The sequence below is a fragment of the Gorilla gorilla genome, chromosome 3 (genome assembly GCF_029281585.2).
Source record: "Gorilla gorilla gorilla isolate KB3781 chromosome 3, NHGRI_mGorGor1-v2.1_pri, whole genome shotgun sequence".
Taxonomy (NCBI): domain Eukaryota; kingdom Metazoa; phylum Chordata; class Mammalia; order Primates; family Hominidae; genus Gorilla; species Gorilla gorilla.
Window position 1 is genome coordinate 104,759,403 of NC_073227.2, and position 18,262 is coordinate 104,777,664.

Sequence of the window (18,262 nt, forward strand, 5' to 3'; positions counted from 1 at the left end):
CATCTAACTTTGGTGGGCCCTCTATACAACTCAACAATATTTAAATGCATGTTTTGCAAAGTTGCTTCTATAAGACATTCTCAAAATGCTGCTGTGAGTGAAGGATCCCATGGTTCCAGACTAGTTTGGAAAACACTGGTTTAAATTCAGTTAAACAAGTTCTTTTCTGCAGAACTTAGTGGAGCCTGGTAGGCATTGTGGGTTTCCAAATGGGGATTACATATGCACCATTTCTCAAAAGTTTTATCTAAAGAGTGACTTTTTCACAGAACAACCACATCTAGTATTCTGTGAAACAAGTTGGGGAAATACAATATTAACTCATTTTGTGTTCATTCCTAACACACTTGTTCTGAACCATGTTTACCCTAAAAACCCTAGACCCATTCTAGCCTACTCAGCTGTAGCAAATGACTGAATTTACATAGAAGCTAGAGACCTTTTCACGTAATCTCTTCAGCTTCCCTCCTTTTCCTCTTCCATTTTTTTCCCTCCTCCCTGCTAAGCTGAGGAAGTGGAGAGAGAGCACCCTGACAAGTCTACTTCTTTTCCTATCTCAAGATCCTGTCCCCTCACTCCCTCCACAGAAATCTCCATCTGCCACTCTCACTCCTTACATTTGAAACCCCTCTTGGTGTCTTCCCTGTATCCACAAACATGTCAGCAGTTATATAGCATAAAACCTTTCTCAATCAGCTGTCAAACTGTCTTCCACTTCTCACTGTCCCTCACCCTCTACTCTGGCCAAGACAAACTACTCCTTGAATATGCCCTGCACTTTCTTGACTGCAGGCCTTTGCTCATGCTGTTAAGCCTAACTACGGTTATTACCATCTTCCCCAACGCATGCATAAATTCACCCCACAGCATTCCATGACCCAGCCAAACAAACAGGATCTCTTCTGCCTCTATTCTTTCAATACCTACCATGTTCTGTTTTCTTTATATTTTTAGAGGCTCTATAAAAGTGTTTAAATCATCTTTATTGAGCTATAATTGACAAAATGTACCTATTTTAAGTGTACAGTTTAGTGAGTTTCAACAATGCATACATTCATTTAACCATCACCATAATATAACATTTTCCATGACTGCAAAAAGTTTCCTTAAGTCTACCCATGGTCAGCCTAGACAACCACTGATCTGCTTTTTGTCACCACAATTTTGCCTATTTTATAAATGGAATCAATATTTGCCTATCCCATAAGTGGGCATAATATTCAATAAATATCAGTTATGTTAGTTGATATTGTTGGTTAATAGTATTGTCCAATTCCTCTCTAACTTCACTGATTTTCTGTCTACTTCCATCAACTATAATATGGATGACCTATTTCTCCTTTTAGTTCTGTACTTAGATGAATATTTGCTATGCCTTCTTGATGAACTGGCCCTTTTGTCATTGTAAAATATCTTTCTTTGTTTCAGATAATAGTCTTTGTCCTGATGTCTTCTTTATCTGTTGTTAGCATAGTCCCCTCAGCTTTTTGATGATTAGTGTTAGGTTGTATCTTTTTTTTTGAGTCTTTATATTTAATAAACTTTATTATATGTAGATACCATATAAGTTGAATCTTGATTTTTTTCCAACCTGGTAATCTCTACCATTTAATTGAAATATTTAAACCATTTACATTTAAGTTGATTATCAATAGCTGGGTTTAAGTCAACTCTCTTACTATTTTTATTCTACCTATCCCATCTTTTCTTCCTTCTTCTTGTTTTATTGTGGATAAATTGAATATTTTTTAGGATTTTTTTATCTCAACTATTGGCTTGTTAGTTTTATCATTTTAGTTGTTTCTCTATAACTTACAATATGCAACATTAAGTTATCATAGTCTTCTTTCAAATAATGTTACACTTTATATATAATGAAAGAATCTTACAATTCCTCTACCCCATCCTTTATTCTACTGTTGAGATTTTAATTTGATGTTATGAATTCTACAATAAGTGATTACTTTTTTTGCTTTAGACAGATAATTATTAATGATTTCCACTTTTGGAATGGATTATCATAGCAAACCTCCAGCTATTACCAGAAAAATTCTTCATAAATAATACCTATAAATTATGAAGAAAGTAATTTTAAAAACAATTACCTCAAGGCACTGAAGAGTGAAGAAAAACAAGCAGGAACAAGAAGGAAGTCGACTGGAAGAAGGGAAGGGCACTGGATAAATTTCCCATTTTGGGGGGTTTGTTTTTTGGTATTTTTGGTGATTTAAGGGGTGCACATGCTTGTTTGTTACATGGATATTAATGCATAATGGTGGGGGTTGGGCTTCTAGTGTACCCATCACCCAAATATTGGACATTACATCTAGTAAGTAGTTTTTTCACCCATTATTCCCCTCCCACTCCCACTTTGGAGTCCCCAGGGTCTATTTTCTCCATCTTTAACTCCACATTTACCATTTGTTTAGCTTCCACTTATAAGTGAGAGCATGCAATATTTGATTTTCTGCTTCTGTACTACCATTTTTTATTGTTTTTAGCTTGAGGGACAGCCCAGTCTTCACTAAACAGAACTTTGAAAACTCTGACGAAAAACCCCCAGTCATATTGGTCTGAGGAAGCAGACTATGTAAATCACAATAATCAACAGCTACTGGAAATTGATGGCAGAAATCCCAGAGAAATTAGAGTTAATAATGGGAACCCCAGAATTCAAATTCTGGTATAAACATTGCCAAATCTCTGGCTAATACCTGAGCCATGCATGTCTTAGACAGATCCCAAACAGCCCAGTGAAGACTAGGAAAATTAAATGAAAACTAAGCTGCCATCCACCAGAGGGAAAACACAAATTGAAGTCTAAGTTCAGCCAAGTAAACTGCCTGAAAAAAAACTAAATACTTTCCAGAAGAGTATAACAAAATCCAGTTTCTACAACACATTATTTACAATGTTTAGAATACAGCCTAAAATTACTCAGCATACAAAAAAAAAAAAAGATGAATTCTTAAGAGAAAGTGCAATTAGAGAAAACTAATCATAGTTTCCCAAATGTTGGAATTAGCAGAGGTTTTAAAGCAGTTTTATAAGTATGCACAAAGATGTAAAGGAAAATATGTTCATACTGAATTAAAACAGAATATCTCAGCAAAGAAACAGAAACTATTAAAAACACATGGAAATTCTGTCGTTGGAAAATACAATATCTGAAACAAGAAATTCATTGGTGCATATTAATAATACAATGTAGATAATAGAAGAATCAGCATACTTAAAGATAAATAAATAGAAATCATACAATCTAAATTGCAGAGAGAACAAAGATTGAAAAAGCTTTAACATAGTTTCAGGGATCTGTGGTATGCAATAAGTTTATTGTCTATGTATTTGGAATCCCAGAAAGAGATAAGAGAAAGAATGGGGTGAAAAAAATATATATAAGTGAATAATGCCTGAAAAAGCTCACCAAAACCTAAGCAGCATTAATACAAAGAAAACCACACTGAGACGTATTTTTTCTCTTAATATTTTTTAATACATATGATGGTTTAAAGCAAAAATTATAGTATTGTATTATGGGTTTTATAATGTGATATGTAAGACATAATACAACTGTAATACGAAAATGAAGGAGGAGTATTTAGACCTCTACTGCTAAAAACCTTTTATATCTTATAAGAACTAGCACAGTAACAATTCTAACTAGACTGAAAGGATAAGGATGTATCATAAAATCCCTAGAAAACCTACTAAAAAATAATGAAAAGATGTATAGCTAATAAGCCAATAGGTAAATTTAAATAAAACTCTAAAAAATATTTTAATTATTTTTTATTCAAAAAGAAGACAGAAAAGATGGAACAGAGAAACACACACACAAAATGAGGATATTCTGTGGTCATAGAGTTGAAGTAAGAAAAAAATAAGAAAGTACTTGTTTAAAGGAGGATAAAAAGAAGTCAAATAAAATGGTAAGTGTAAATCCAGTCATATCAATAGTGACATTAAAAGTTAATGCACTAAACATTCCAGTTAAAAAGCAAATATGGTCAGAATGGATCTTTAAAAAGCAAGGTCTAACTATATGCTATCTACAAGAAACTTAAATACAAAGACATAGATAAGATTGAAAGCAAAGGGATAGAAAATAAACTGGGCGCGGTGGCTCACGCCTGTAATCCTAACACTTTGGGAGGCCAAGGCGGGCAGATCACTTGAGGTCAAGAGTTCGAAACCAGCCTGGCCAACATGATGAAACCCCATCTCTATTAAAAATACAAAAAATAGCCAGGCGTGGTGACACATGCCTGTAATCCCAGCTACTCAGGAAGCTGAGGCAGGAAAATTGCTTAAACCTAGGAGGTGGAAGTTGCAGTGCGCCGAGATGGTGCCACTGTACTCCAGCCTAGGCGACAGAGCAAGACTCTGACTCAAAAAAAAAAAAAAAAAAAAAAAAATACATACCATGCAAAGGGTAAGTATAAAGAGCCTGGAATATCAATATCAGCTAAAGTAGACTTCAAAACAAAAAGAGATATAAATAGAGATATAAAAGAGATATAAAAGATATAGATATATAGAGAGATATAAAAGAGATAGAGATATAAAAGATCATTTCATAATGATAAAATGGTTAGTTCATCAGAAAGCAAAGGGCCGGGCATGGTGTCTCATGCCTGTAATCCCAGCACTTTGGGAAGCTGGGCAGGTGGATCACCTGAGGTTGGGGGTTCGAGACCAGCCTGACCAATATGGAGAAACCCTGTCTCTATTAAAAGTACAAAATTAGCCAGGTGTGGTGGCGCATGCCTGTAATCCCAGCTACTCAGGAGGCTGAGGCAGGAGAATTGCTTGAACTCTGGAGGTGGAGGTTGTGGTGAGCCAAGATCACTCCATTGCACTCCAGCCTAGGCAACAAGAGTGAAACTCTGTCTAGAAAAAATAAAATAAAAAATAAATACAAAGCAGAGAGTCACTGCCCAGGAAATGTATCCACAAGTCGCTGTGAGCCTTTCTCAGGGTCCTGCTTCAGTCAAGAGCAGAAAAATATTAAACATCAACCCAAGGGGCAAGGAAAATAAAATTAGTAAGCTGTTACTTTTATACCAAATAGTAAATTATGCACAAAATTCTGATCCCCACAACACAAAGAAAGAGCCCTAGAGGCAGATTAGTTCAATAACAGTGAACGGGATGGTTGACGTTGTAGTCTCTGAGGTTAAACTTTTTTAAGTGAGACTGTTTTGTTTTAGTGAAAAAGGGTGAAGGGGATACAATCAAAGTTATTATCATTTTAAATGGAATGGACAGCTTGAACATGGACTCATTAATCACACCCAGAACACCAGAGAACCAATTGAAATTGGAAAGAGTTTTTAATAGAGCAAAAGAAGGAAGAAAGCTAACATGGAAATTCTTACTTTCAAAAAATAAAACAGGCTAGGGGAAAAATGTGTGGGGTATTGGTAATTTCAATACAATATTACATAAGCTGAGATTTAATTTAATGAAATTTACCTGCTATTGTATCCAGAACAGTACTATATATGAGAGAAGTGTTCAAAATATGGACCTTCTCTTCAAGATATATAATCTCTCTAAGAGAAGTGTGCATTCATGGACAACCATTCAAAGTAAGCTGCTAAGACAACAGAGAGTTGCGTTGGAGGCGTACATAATTCTACCCTTTGAAACTTTCTTGGTGGCATTGTTAAAGTTGAAAGTCTAATGAGTAGACTATGTTTGGCCCTATGATTGTGTTCCTTATGTTACCATATTCTCAATGAAAACTATAAAGAATGTAAACTATAATTTTCTGTTTCCCTATGACCATACTTTTCATTAGTGGAAAAAATAGCCTATATAGGAAAACAGGAAACATTAGCAAAAATGCAACTTAATATTTTAAGGACATACATAGCCCTAAAGGGACATGCAGCAGAGCACAAAGTTGTATGTACTGGAAAGCCAGCACAGTAGCATTGGTTTGAGAAGGCAGTTAGCTTAGTGATGAAGAAGAATATGGATCCTGGAGTCAGGCTACCAGGGTTTGGAGCCTGGCTTTGGCATAGAAAAGTTGTTTAGCTTTGATAACTCTCAGATTCATCATCTACACAATGAGGATAAATGTAGTATCAACCTTACAGACTGGTCATGCAGATTAAATCATATAATCCATGTAAAGTCCACAAAATGCCAGGCACATGACAAACACTCCTTAAAATGCTGGCTATTGCTAATAACAGCTCTGTAGGGCTAAGTGGTATAACATAAAGAGAAAAGAACCCCAGCTTTTCCATTAGTAGCTGGGTGAGTTTGTGGAGTCCCTTATCTCTAGGATAGAAGCATTGTTTTGCATGCTTGTAGAAAGAGAATAATTAATAATATTTGCCTCACAGTGAAAATGTTACTGGGAAAGAGAATAAGAACATGTAGGCAAAAAATACTTTGTAATAAGTAAAGTGTTAAACATATATGGGTTATTATTGCACTTAACAATTCCCTTATTCCCCTTTAAAGAGATTTGGCTGCCTACATTTTTGACTGCTGTGTTTGCAAATATATTCTCAGCACTTGGAACAATGATTGACACATTGTAGTACTCAATAAATATTGTTGAATGAATATATGACTATCACAGTTCTGTAATTCTGAAGTTCATTTTGTTAGGCCTTTTATCTTCCTGAAATTAGTGTAGATGAAGAATCTGAAGAGAATTGTCACCTGTACTGCATTAGTGTTCTATTGCTGTGCAACAAAATTACCACCAACACAGTGGCTCTAAACAACACCATGGTAGGTGTGAAGTCTGGCACAGTATTTAAAGTCTCCCAGGGTGAAATGAAGGTGTTAGCTGGGCCTGCATTTTCCTCTGGAAGCTCCTTCCAAGCTCATTCCAAGTTCAAGTTGTTGGCATATTTTAGTTCATTATAACTGAGTGTAGAACTCATGTTCCCACGTCCTTACTGGTTATCAACCTACTGCTCTCAACTCCTATAGGCTACCCATATCCCTTCGGATGGGGCCCCCTCTATAAGCAGTTCATAATAGAGAGGCAGCAGAATTTCCCTCACATCAAATCCCTCTCATGCTTCCAATCTCTCTGACTTCTTCTGCTCATTAGCTAGAGAAAAACTCTCTATGTTTAAAGCACAATTGGATAATCTTCCTTTAGATACATAATCAAGGGAGTGATATCTCACCCTATGCAGAGGTTCCACCCACGCTTAAAGGGAAGGGAATTATACAAGAACAAATATCACTGGGGTCATTCTTAGAATTCTGCCTGCCACATACACTATATTGTAGCAACAAAGAAAGTCATAATACATTGGTGAGATTTTTTAAAGCTGGTAATAGAACATGTGTCCAAGATGGTCCTTTATTTTGTTAATTGATGTGTTTAAATATGCAAGAGGAAGGTCTGGCAGGCTATGGACACCAGCCAGTTCCCAGTTGTTATCCCTGTGGAGTGAGAATAAGTCTCTCACAATTAAGTACACACTCTCCTTACAATTAAAAGTAATAATAAGAGGGAAAAGTGCTCCTTTCACTTTATGTTTTTCATCTTCCTAAAATGTAAATTCTAAATACATCTTTCTCCTCCATTTTAATTTGGCTCACAAATAATGCAACAGAATCAAGTGAAGTAATTTCTTCCCCCTTTAAAGCGTCTTTCTCCAAGAGTTTAGCAGATATTTCCTTGTTAATCATCCTGAGTTCTCACACCATGCTTCCCTAGATTCTTCCCTTAAGGTTCAAAAGGCACTGTTTTGCTGGTCCCAGCGACAACAAAAACTTCTCAGCTCTGCAAACCTTACTCTTCCACACTATGGCCTCAACACCATTGTTTTTATTAAGTAGGATAGGTCTTGTCTACTTTTTTGTGCCCAAGGAAGGAAAATTAAAACAGAGGAAACTCTTCAGTTTAAAGAAAACTACTGTGCTGTACCCCAGCATAACTGCGCAAAGCATGTTTGCAGCAGTAGATTGGATTAGCTGTCTATTGTACAATAAATGAGTTAGAAATCCAAGCAGTAAGTGTGCTGACATTTTGTTGTAAAATTCATGTGTCAAGAAGTCTTTGACAAGCAGTATTTCCATACTTAAATTGAGCAATGGATTGAAGCCTGAAAAAAAGCAAAGAGAATGTATTCTGCAGTTGTCTTTTAAATTGTGTTACCTATTGATAGTTTTCTACCATGGAAAAAGCAATCCTTCCAATATAAAGACATTGCAAGCCCAGAAAACAGGCTCTAATTAAATCAGTTATGTTGCATTATATCATGTGAACAATGAGTGTCTATGGCAATCTTTCCATGGAAAAATTAAATTAAACATTTGTAATTCAAATGCATATAAACTTAGGCTACTTCATACATTGCCTGTCGTCTACTCAAAACAGCTCTGAACTCTAAATATAATGGATTCACATGTGGGGTACCAAAGAAATTTTATAACGTATTTAAACTTCATTTTGATTTCTACATGGTAATCCTCTCAAATAAGCTAGAAATAATCCAGAATTAGCTGTTTTATGTGCTTCAGTACCAACCCTTACACTATGTACTCTTGTAGTTTCAATAATAATTTTCTTATTTGCCTCAGTATCCCATCTTTACCCACATGAAGTTTGATGGCTTCATGTTTTCTGAAAATACCATAGCAATATAACATATAAATCAAAAGCAATACTAGCTAAGCAGAGGCAGTCACCTTGAGTAACTTTCCTTAGCTGCCTACTAAGGTTAGGAGTAAGATAGATCTTTTGGTGTGTTAGCAGTGTGTGATTTTATTTTTGTCATTATGATACAGATTTTTCATTTAAAAATACATGTTTCTTCTTTACAAAAATATATATAAATCTTTCAAAGCACTGAGCTAACACGCATTTGACCATACATTGTTATGTGGAAGTACTTTGAAAAGCCAAAGGTGCTGCATAAGCTTTAAAATTATCAATATTCCCAGTGTTTAACTTCTAAAAATATGTTGGGTGGTGAGTGAAGCTGACTTTCCTAGTTTTTTGTTTTAGTTAACTAAAAGATGGGCTTTAGTGTTCTATCTAGTACTACCAGTTGGATATGTCCAAAATCATTTCCCTAAATACTTAATTTATGGTGAGGGATTAAAGACATGGGTTTCTTTAATTACATAATGTCCCTTTAGGGCATGTAGTTAGTAAAAATGGAGCAAAAAGATGTTAAGACAGAGCCAAGGGGCCGGGCATGGTGGCTCACGCCTGTAATCCCAGCACTATGGGAGGCCGAGGTGGACGGATCACCTGAAGTCAGGAGTTCGAGACCAGCCTGACCAACATGGAGAAACACCACCTCTACTAAAAATATTTTTAAAAATTAGCCAGGCATGGTGTGCAAACCTGTAATCCCAACTACTCAGGAGGCTGAGGCAGGAGAATCACTTGAACCTGGAGGCAGAGGTTGCAGTGAGCTGAGATCGCGCCATTGCACTCCAGCCTAGGCAACAAGAGCAAAACTCCATCTTGGAAAAAAAAAAAAAAAAAAGACAGAGCTAAAGAAAAAGAATACAGCAAACAACAGAAAGAACCCATATGTTTGATCCTCAGAGTTCCATTTTTAACGTCAAATAAAACTTTAAATAATAACTATCAAGTTTTTTAAACAGCACAAAATCTGGATAATGGAGATATGATTGAACTAGTTAAGACAATGCTAGCTACTTTCCAAGATAAAATCTTAAGCCTCAGTGCGTTATTGCAAAGGATGCTTATTTCTCATTTAAAGTTCAGGGAGGAATGAAGAAGAGGAACCCAACACAGTCATTCAGGGACCCAGGTTGATGAAGGCTCTGCAGTCTTCAACAACGGACTGCCAAAGTTACCCTGAGAGTCAACATCCAGCCAGCAGATGGAGCAAGGGGAAGAGTGGTACATCACAAAGTGTTCATGGGTCAGGTCCTAGGCCTTCTGAAGTGACATTGTGCTATCCACTTCTATCCACATTCTGTTGGCTTGAACTCAGGACTATAGTAGTATAAATCTAAAGGCAAAGGAGGCTGGAAAATGTGATCTAGTTATGTGCCAAAGAGGAAAGGAACCTGGCTTAGGAAACTGCTAGCTAGTTTCAGCCAAACTACATATGCCCTCTTAACCTTCCATTCAAAAAAAGAAAAGAAACAACAGCGACACCAAAGAAATGTTCTCTTCTAGTAGGACAATTTAGTCTGACTTTTCCAGAACTTCCATTTCTCCAAGCCATTCAAACCCTGTTCTTACTATTATATTGGACGGTATGTCCATTCACATGACATTAGATAAAAGAAGAATAATAAAATATGGAAATAAAAGGCAGACCAGAAACTTATGCAATTTAATGCTCAGAAGTTTGTGGGCCAACTTGATTTGCTAATCTACAGTCTGTGCTTCTGGAGAGGAAAAGAAGGGGGAGTTCACAATCCACAAACCAATTTGTGTTGTTTCTGCAACACTGCAAAAGTGCGACTCATGAATATGCTAATGAAATAGCAATGAGAGTTTTGGCACTATTTCATCACCTCAACTAGATTAGAGAGTAATAACACTATGGGTTTACACATCTTCAGAAACTGCTGTGGTAGTAGAAAAAAATGAATCTGTGATATTTATAATGCGACAAAAATTACAACCATGCTACAATAAAATAATGATAATTATTTTATATGTAAGTAATAGTTTGCAGCACACACACATATACATGCAATAGTTCACTATTAAGGTCTTTCACTGCTTTCCATGTTTTTGTTTTTTTGGTGTTAATGTGAGTCTATATTTGTGAATGGGCTCACAACTCTGTGCCTCCTTCCACAGATAGAAAATAAATTTAAAAAAATGAAAATACTGGGGGAAAAATTTACTGGCAAGGCAGAAATCTTCTTTAGAAGCACTTAGCATGTTTCTTTGATCACTAAGATATCACCTTAGGGTTCTGAGAACTGAGGACTCAGGAAGATACATTCTTACCTGTATCACCCAATTACTAATTCAGTCGTCAAGTTATGTCCCTGGACTCTGAGTCTGTCCCATGAATTCAAGCCTATTTAAGAGTTCGTGCATGCACTGTTTGAAGGGAGTAGGCTCTTCAACAGGTAGGAAACTGAATAGAGGCCAAAAGATTAAAGATTAACTGAAAAAGTCTTTAACAGCTTCATTAAGCAGGCCCAAGCCACAATGAGGAGTCTGATCATTTTTTCCAAATGGCATCCAGAGTGCCTAATGTGATGCCTCAGCTGCGCCAGTCCTCCTGTAACTCAAAAACTGCTCTGCCTCCCACTCGCAAGCACTTCTCACTAGAAGTTATACAAGGCATAAGAACATATGGGGAATAATAATCCATAGGTTCAAGGATTTAGAATCCTCTCTGATCCCTAAGGGATGAGGATGCTGTTGGTTACATAAACTGAGAGAAGACTGCCGATTTTCTCACTATGTTTTACAAGCACTTTATAAGAAAAGATACTAGTGTTTCTTTTACATTTGTTTAATAAACAGAGAAGAAATATTTCTTCAGATAAGTGAGTAATGATAACCTTATGTTTTTTTTAAAAGCCCCTAATGCTTTTTATAAACATCTCAAGTAATATGAGGCTAGGCACCCACTCACTTAGTATGTTAAATATTAATTATATATTAAATTAATATATTAATATTATTATATATTAAATTAATATATTAATATTATTAGATATTAAATTAATATATTAATATTATTATATATTAAATTAATATATTAATATTATTATATATTAAATTAATATATTAATATTATTATATATTAAATTAATATATTAATATTATTATATATTAAATTAATATATTAATATTATTATATATTAAATTAATATATTAATATTATTATATATTAAATTAATATATTAATATTATTATATATTAAATTAATATATTAATATTATTATATATTAAATTAATATATTAATATTATTATATATTAAATTAATATATTAATATTATTATATATTAAATTAATATATTAATATTATTATATATAATAATATTAATATGTTAATATTAATAATGTATAATAACACATATTAACTAATAATTAAAATTAATTTAAAATAATTAAATAATTAATTTAAAATAAGTATTAATATAATAATCTTATTTTTAAGTCCCTGAATGCTTTTCATAAACATTATCTCAAGTAATGTGAGGCTAGGCACCCACTCACTTAGTATGTTAAATATCCAAATATGGTGAAATGATAAGGCTATTTATATAGATCTATTTTTCTGATGTGTCCATTCAGTTTGTAAGTTTCAATACAACAGAAAATATTTTTACCCATTCCAGTGACACTTTCAGAGTATCCCTTACCCAGAATGCCTTCATTTTGAGGGTGATTAGGCACACTTAAACTGAGAAGATTTTGCTCATAAAGAAGTTTGTTGAGATCTAGAAAAGTAAATAATTCATTCTGTTTATAAATAGCACTGTATATGTTCTGACTTGTACCTTCTACATACTTATATTTGTGAGTGCACATATGTGTATATGTGAGTAGATGGATAGATGATAGATAGATAGATAGATAGATAGATAGATAGATAGATAGATAGATAGATAGATAAACATAATCATAGGAGAGAAATGAAACAGTCAAACTGGATATTACCTTTGAGTTGGTACACATTGTGAGTTTTGTGCTTACTTTGATTGCAAACACACACTCAAGTGCCTTAGGTAATATAGTGTCATAAATAAGCTCTAAGTTGGGATTTAGGAGACTTAACTTCTAGCTGAAAGTCTTTTTTTTTTAATTTGGTAAGGTATGATGCAGTAATACCAAAGGTCCCTTCCAGCTCTAAAACTCTGAGTTCTGCCTTTGCTTTGCCAGTTTAGAGCTGGCCTCTGAGATCTTAAACACATCTCTACATTTCTTTGGATCTCATTTTGTAAAGTTGTAAAACTGTCTTATACGTGTGCAACCTATCTCACAGAGATAATCTCTGGATGTAAGTGTTCCTGCTGCATTTGCCAATCAGAAATATTTGGATTGTAATGAGATTAATTCAGGGAGCATATAATCTAGATGAAGGATATTAGGAAGAGAAAAATAGCACCAAAAAGGATCTTTTATAGAGATTTATTTTTCTTTGTTCCTTTTTTGTCTCTCTTCAGACCCACTTTATTTGACCAAGACCGTCAGTGGCTTGGTATCAAAAATGACTTCAAGAAATAAAGATTGAAAATTAAAACTCCAAAAACTGCTGAAGGTAAAATACTAGTGTGGGAAGGAAAAGCAATGCAGAATTCTCAGCTACATAAAAGAGAAGAATTTCTTTTAATTTGTGTATCTATTAAAAAGTTAAGAAATTTTAGTTCTAGCTGGATCATAAAATAAGTGGCATATTTTTACTCTGGCAAAGTAATATTTTCTGAAAAGCAGAAAGTGTAAATGCTATTTCATGTAATATGACCATTTAGGCTATTCTGTTCTATATTCTGGTTCTTAGACTCTTCTGTTAGTAAACCTCTTTGAGAACCTAATGAAAGCTATGGACTCTCTCTAGAAAAATACACATGCATGCGATTTTGCACATAAATTCAGAACACCACTGGGCTATGAACCACAAGTTAATACTCCAGATTTACAATGTTACCACCCTGTTTAGAAAGTACCAGAGCTCCTGGATGAGAAGAGTCTGAATTTGTAGGGTTATTTACATAAATTTGCATACGCTATTCAATCTGTTCTACCTCTATGTTTACAAGGTAAATTATTTAGTCTGACCTACTACAATAGTATTCAAATTCAATATCAGTGACATGATATACATAAAATCCTTTAGCAGGTTTTTAAGCCAATCAATTTAATCACATCTCACAACCAAGGCATAGCTAGAAACACCCCAGCCAAAATGAAGATCGTTACCCCATGAGCTTTCATACAGTGAAGGTGGGCACACCCTGGCTTGGCCTTACCACAAAATATGTCCCAGCCCCTTCCTAATGTCCTCTGCACCCTGTGCAGCTCTAGAATGTAATGAAACTGCCCTTGGTAGTTTATTTACTAACCATCAAAGCTATTCTTTCATTACCTTCAGAATGTAATGGTTATTTTATGAAGGCTCATTAAATTTAATGAGATACAGCCATGTTTATTGCCATCCTATAAAAGGAGTGGGGGGAGACCCATCTTCAAACTGACTCTTGCTTCTGTGGAGTACCAAAAATAAAATGTCAGCCCTTACACTGTACTCAGAGCAAGAAACCAGAAGTTGTTCCCAACAGTAGAAGTTGATTAGGATCAAGAATACCATTGTTGTTATGATTACTACAATATAGCATTATTAACAATAAGAGCAATAGTCTAGTAATCATAACATCAATAATAATAACAGCAACTGATTATTGTCTACTTACTGCATGCCCGGCATTAGCACATTACATATTCTCTCATTTAATTTAGTTATGCCATTAAATATAAAGCCAGAGGGTGCCACATTTTCATGTGTAATCTGAAGCCTCAGTACAATCTAAAGACTGTAAGGGAAGTGGCACCTTGTAAGAGCCCTACTGGAAAAGCAAAGGAGTAGACCTAGACCTCTAGGTCCCAAAGTCAAATCGGAAGAAAACCTAAGCAGGAAATCCAGCTTCCCTCTTAGGGAAAAGTTCTACCCTGTAATTTTGTAATCAGATCTCTGAGGTGGAACATCTTGCCTTAGAGCTAAGCAGGGGCATCCAGTCTGCCAATAGTGACCAAGAGCTGAAAAGTAACTGGCCAAGAACTGCTTATATGGAGTCTGTACACATGGAACTTGGAAATAGGAATTGTTGCCTCCATGGTCAGTCAGGTTGGAGTTGAAATTTTTAGCTGTCAACAGTGACTGGGAGACAATAACATTTTGCTGTTGTTGTTTTGTTTTGCTTTGTTTTGTTTTAGACGGAGTCTCACTCTGTCCCCCAGGCTGGAGTGCAATGGCATTATCTCAGCTCACTGCAACCTCCGCCTCTTAGGTTCAAGCGATTCTCCTGTCTCAGCCTCCCGAGTAGCTGGGATTACAGGCGCACGCTGCCACATCTGGCTAAGTTGTTGTATTTTAGTAGAGACTGGGTTTCACTGTGTTACCCAGGCTGGTCTCAAACTCCTTAGCTCAGGCAATCTACCCGCCTCGGCCTCCTAAAGTGCTAGTATTACAGGCGTGAGCCACCGCGCCTGGCCAACAATAACTTTTTTTTTTTTTTTTTTTTTTTTTTTTTTTGAGACGGAGTCTCGCTCTGTAGCCCAGGCTGGAGTGCAGCGGCGCGATCTCGGCTCACTGCAAGCTCCACCTCCCGGGTACACGCCATTCTGCCGCCTCAGCCTCCCGAGTAAGCTGGGACTACAGGCGCCCGCCAACACACCCGGCTAATTTTTTGTATTTTTAGTTGAGACGGGATTTCACCGTTTTAGCCAGGATGGTCTCGATCTCCTGACCTCGTGATCTGCCAGTCTCCGCCTCCCAAAGTGCTGGGATTACAGGCGTGAGCCACCACGCCCGGCCCAACAATTTTATATGGCAGCTTGTAGAATGGATTCTAGGTTTCTAAGTTTTATCATATTTAGTATATGAGAATTGAATTTTATGTTGAAAACCATAATTCCAGAATCTAAATGAGGGGAATATTCATTATATTAATTTTGTCACTCGAAAAGAAAATGCTATGCAGGCCCTGACGTTAAGTTACTTATCAATTGAACTTGCTTGTCTCCTCCTAAATGTTCTGTCTTTAACCCTGTCCCAAAGGGTGTTCAGCCTCACAGGAACCCAAAGAAGGACAGGCTGTTTTGGAAGGCAGGACAGAGAACATCCATTGCCCTCTGAGCCCAGATTCAATCCACTGAAGAATCTTCCACAGTATATAATTAATACTGTGCATCTTGAAAGTAGAAATAGGCTTATGAGAAGATTTCCCTGAAATTTGTGGCCTGGAAGAGTCTCAGAAAGTTGCATTTCAGAGGCCAACCAGAAAAATAATCCAGATAAAGAAAGACTCCAGCAGAATAAGTATTTTTTTTTCTTCAAAAGATTTACTTCAGCCTACACAGAGTAAACAGGTTAACAACCAGATGAAACAAATAGAAAAAAATACAGTGCTGAGGTATAGAGTTGAATAACAAATCCTCCCAGTCACCAGGAAAAAATAACTCTAAAGTAGGATGCTTATCTGACAATTTCTAACAATTCCAAAATTACACACCGTAAGTTGTCTTACCAGGATTTTGTTTGCAAACACCCACATGAGCTCATAAGATGTCATTACAATCTACTGGTCAATTTACTAGGAGAGAAGTTTCTCTCTAGGAATGACAGAGTCCCATAAGAAACTGTCCCTTAGAGAGTACAAATTGTTTTCTTCAGGAACCAAAAGAAACTGTTTAGTAAGTTACTTTTCCCAAGCACAAATAGGCAACCTGTGATCTGTTCTTACATCTCACCTAATCACGAAAAAGAGAACTTCCTAATTGTGGAGATCAGGCACACCATTTACATTCAGTTGTGGTTACTGTCATACACACTATGGGACAGTTTTAATTAAACAACACTGATTTATCATCATACTCAATACTTGTTTATTAAAGAGCAGTGTGAGGTAAGCACAAAATGTCATTGTTCTTAGAACCAGAATAACTATATACATTTCTTAGGCCCCCTGATTCTATCACGTTAAACTATATAAAAGGCGACAGCTGCAAGTTAAGATAAAAAAGAGTTTGCAGTTTTAAAACGGTGCATAATATGTTTTATGGAGAAGCATGGTGCAACAGCTTAGAGCCTGAGTTTGCATCCAGATTAATACCTCTGTTAATCTCAGTCCCGTCTTTGAGCCTCAATAGCCTCATCTCTAAAATGAGGATCATAATAATAATAACTACTTCATAGGGTTATTGAGAGGATTATATGAGATGATGAAAAATATGTTACATAGTGGCCTGGTATATAAAGTGAGCTCCCAACAAATGACAAATATTATTAAAATTGGTAAAGGATAATTTAAAAATTATATTTATAAAAAGTTATTTTTGCCACTCTAAGAAATAAGCTAGAATCTCTAAGGAAACTTTGAAAGGTAAGGTAAGCTTGTCTATGCTTATTTAGATGAGGTTGAGTAAAAGTCTATTCCAGTTTTAATGCAGTGATCTAATTAACCTTTTGCCAGGACTAAAATGACCTTGAATTGGTCTTATGACCTCAAATGCTTAATGTTGTTGACTTTAAACAGGCTCTTTGCGATGGTCAGAAATAACATCTGGTGAAATGAGCTAAAGGTCAAAATCATTTACTTTGTAATAAATAACAAATACACTTTGCACTAGCTGCTTACAAATAGAAAGAAATGCATAAAATTCATTTGTCAAAGCAAGAAGGTAAGATATTACATAAGGAATATAGAATCAATCAAAAAATTCCAAAAAGGATCCATCCAGCATTGATTTTTAGTCTCACATCACATATTTTATACCAGGAAGTGATTAAATTATTCATTTTTATAAACTAAAGAAATACATGTCCAACTAACATTAAAATGAAGTAAAGATGAATCTAATCAAACAACACTGATTTATCATCATAAACATTCCTGTCTCAGGCAGAGAAATCACTGAGCTATAGTGAAATGGAAAAGATAAATGTAGCTTGTGAAAATGTCAGAACTGAGAACTATATGATTTCTAAAACTCTTTCTTGTTTTACAAATGTTTATGCTTCAAAAACCAAAACTCTAATGGCATCTTTCACATTATCCACAAACTTTAGGGTGAATGACTCAGCCTATTTTATTAACAGAACCATGTTTAGAATATCGGTTTCAAAAGAGAATCCCAACTAAGAATAACATTACATTGTTTTAGCCATAACCAATAAATACAACTTCATCTGATTTTTGTGCCTCTTATTGAAATCTTGGTGAGCTTTTTTCAGACCATTAGTATAGCAGATTTCTTTCTATTCATATAACTGTAAGTTGACTTTCATTGCTATGTAAGAATTATTACTTCTGATACAGCAGAACTAGCCGTCTCTTTTTATTTACAAATTCTGTTTATCAACTTTCACATCCATTTCTGTTTGAAAGGGACAGCAAAAGGAAAGCATGAAAGCATTCAAATATACTGATAATATGTGTGCAGTCTGGAGTCTTTATTCAAAATGAAATCAAGTTCAAATGCCTGCCTGCCCAGCATTGTTAAGGAAGATTTATAAGGCACCTCCTTATTGAAAATATATCCAGCATCTCCCTCTCCCCTGTAATAATTGTTGAGCTATTTAGTCAATATTTGGC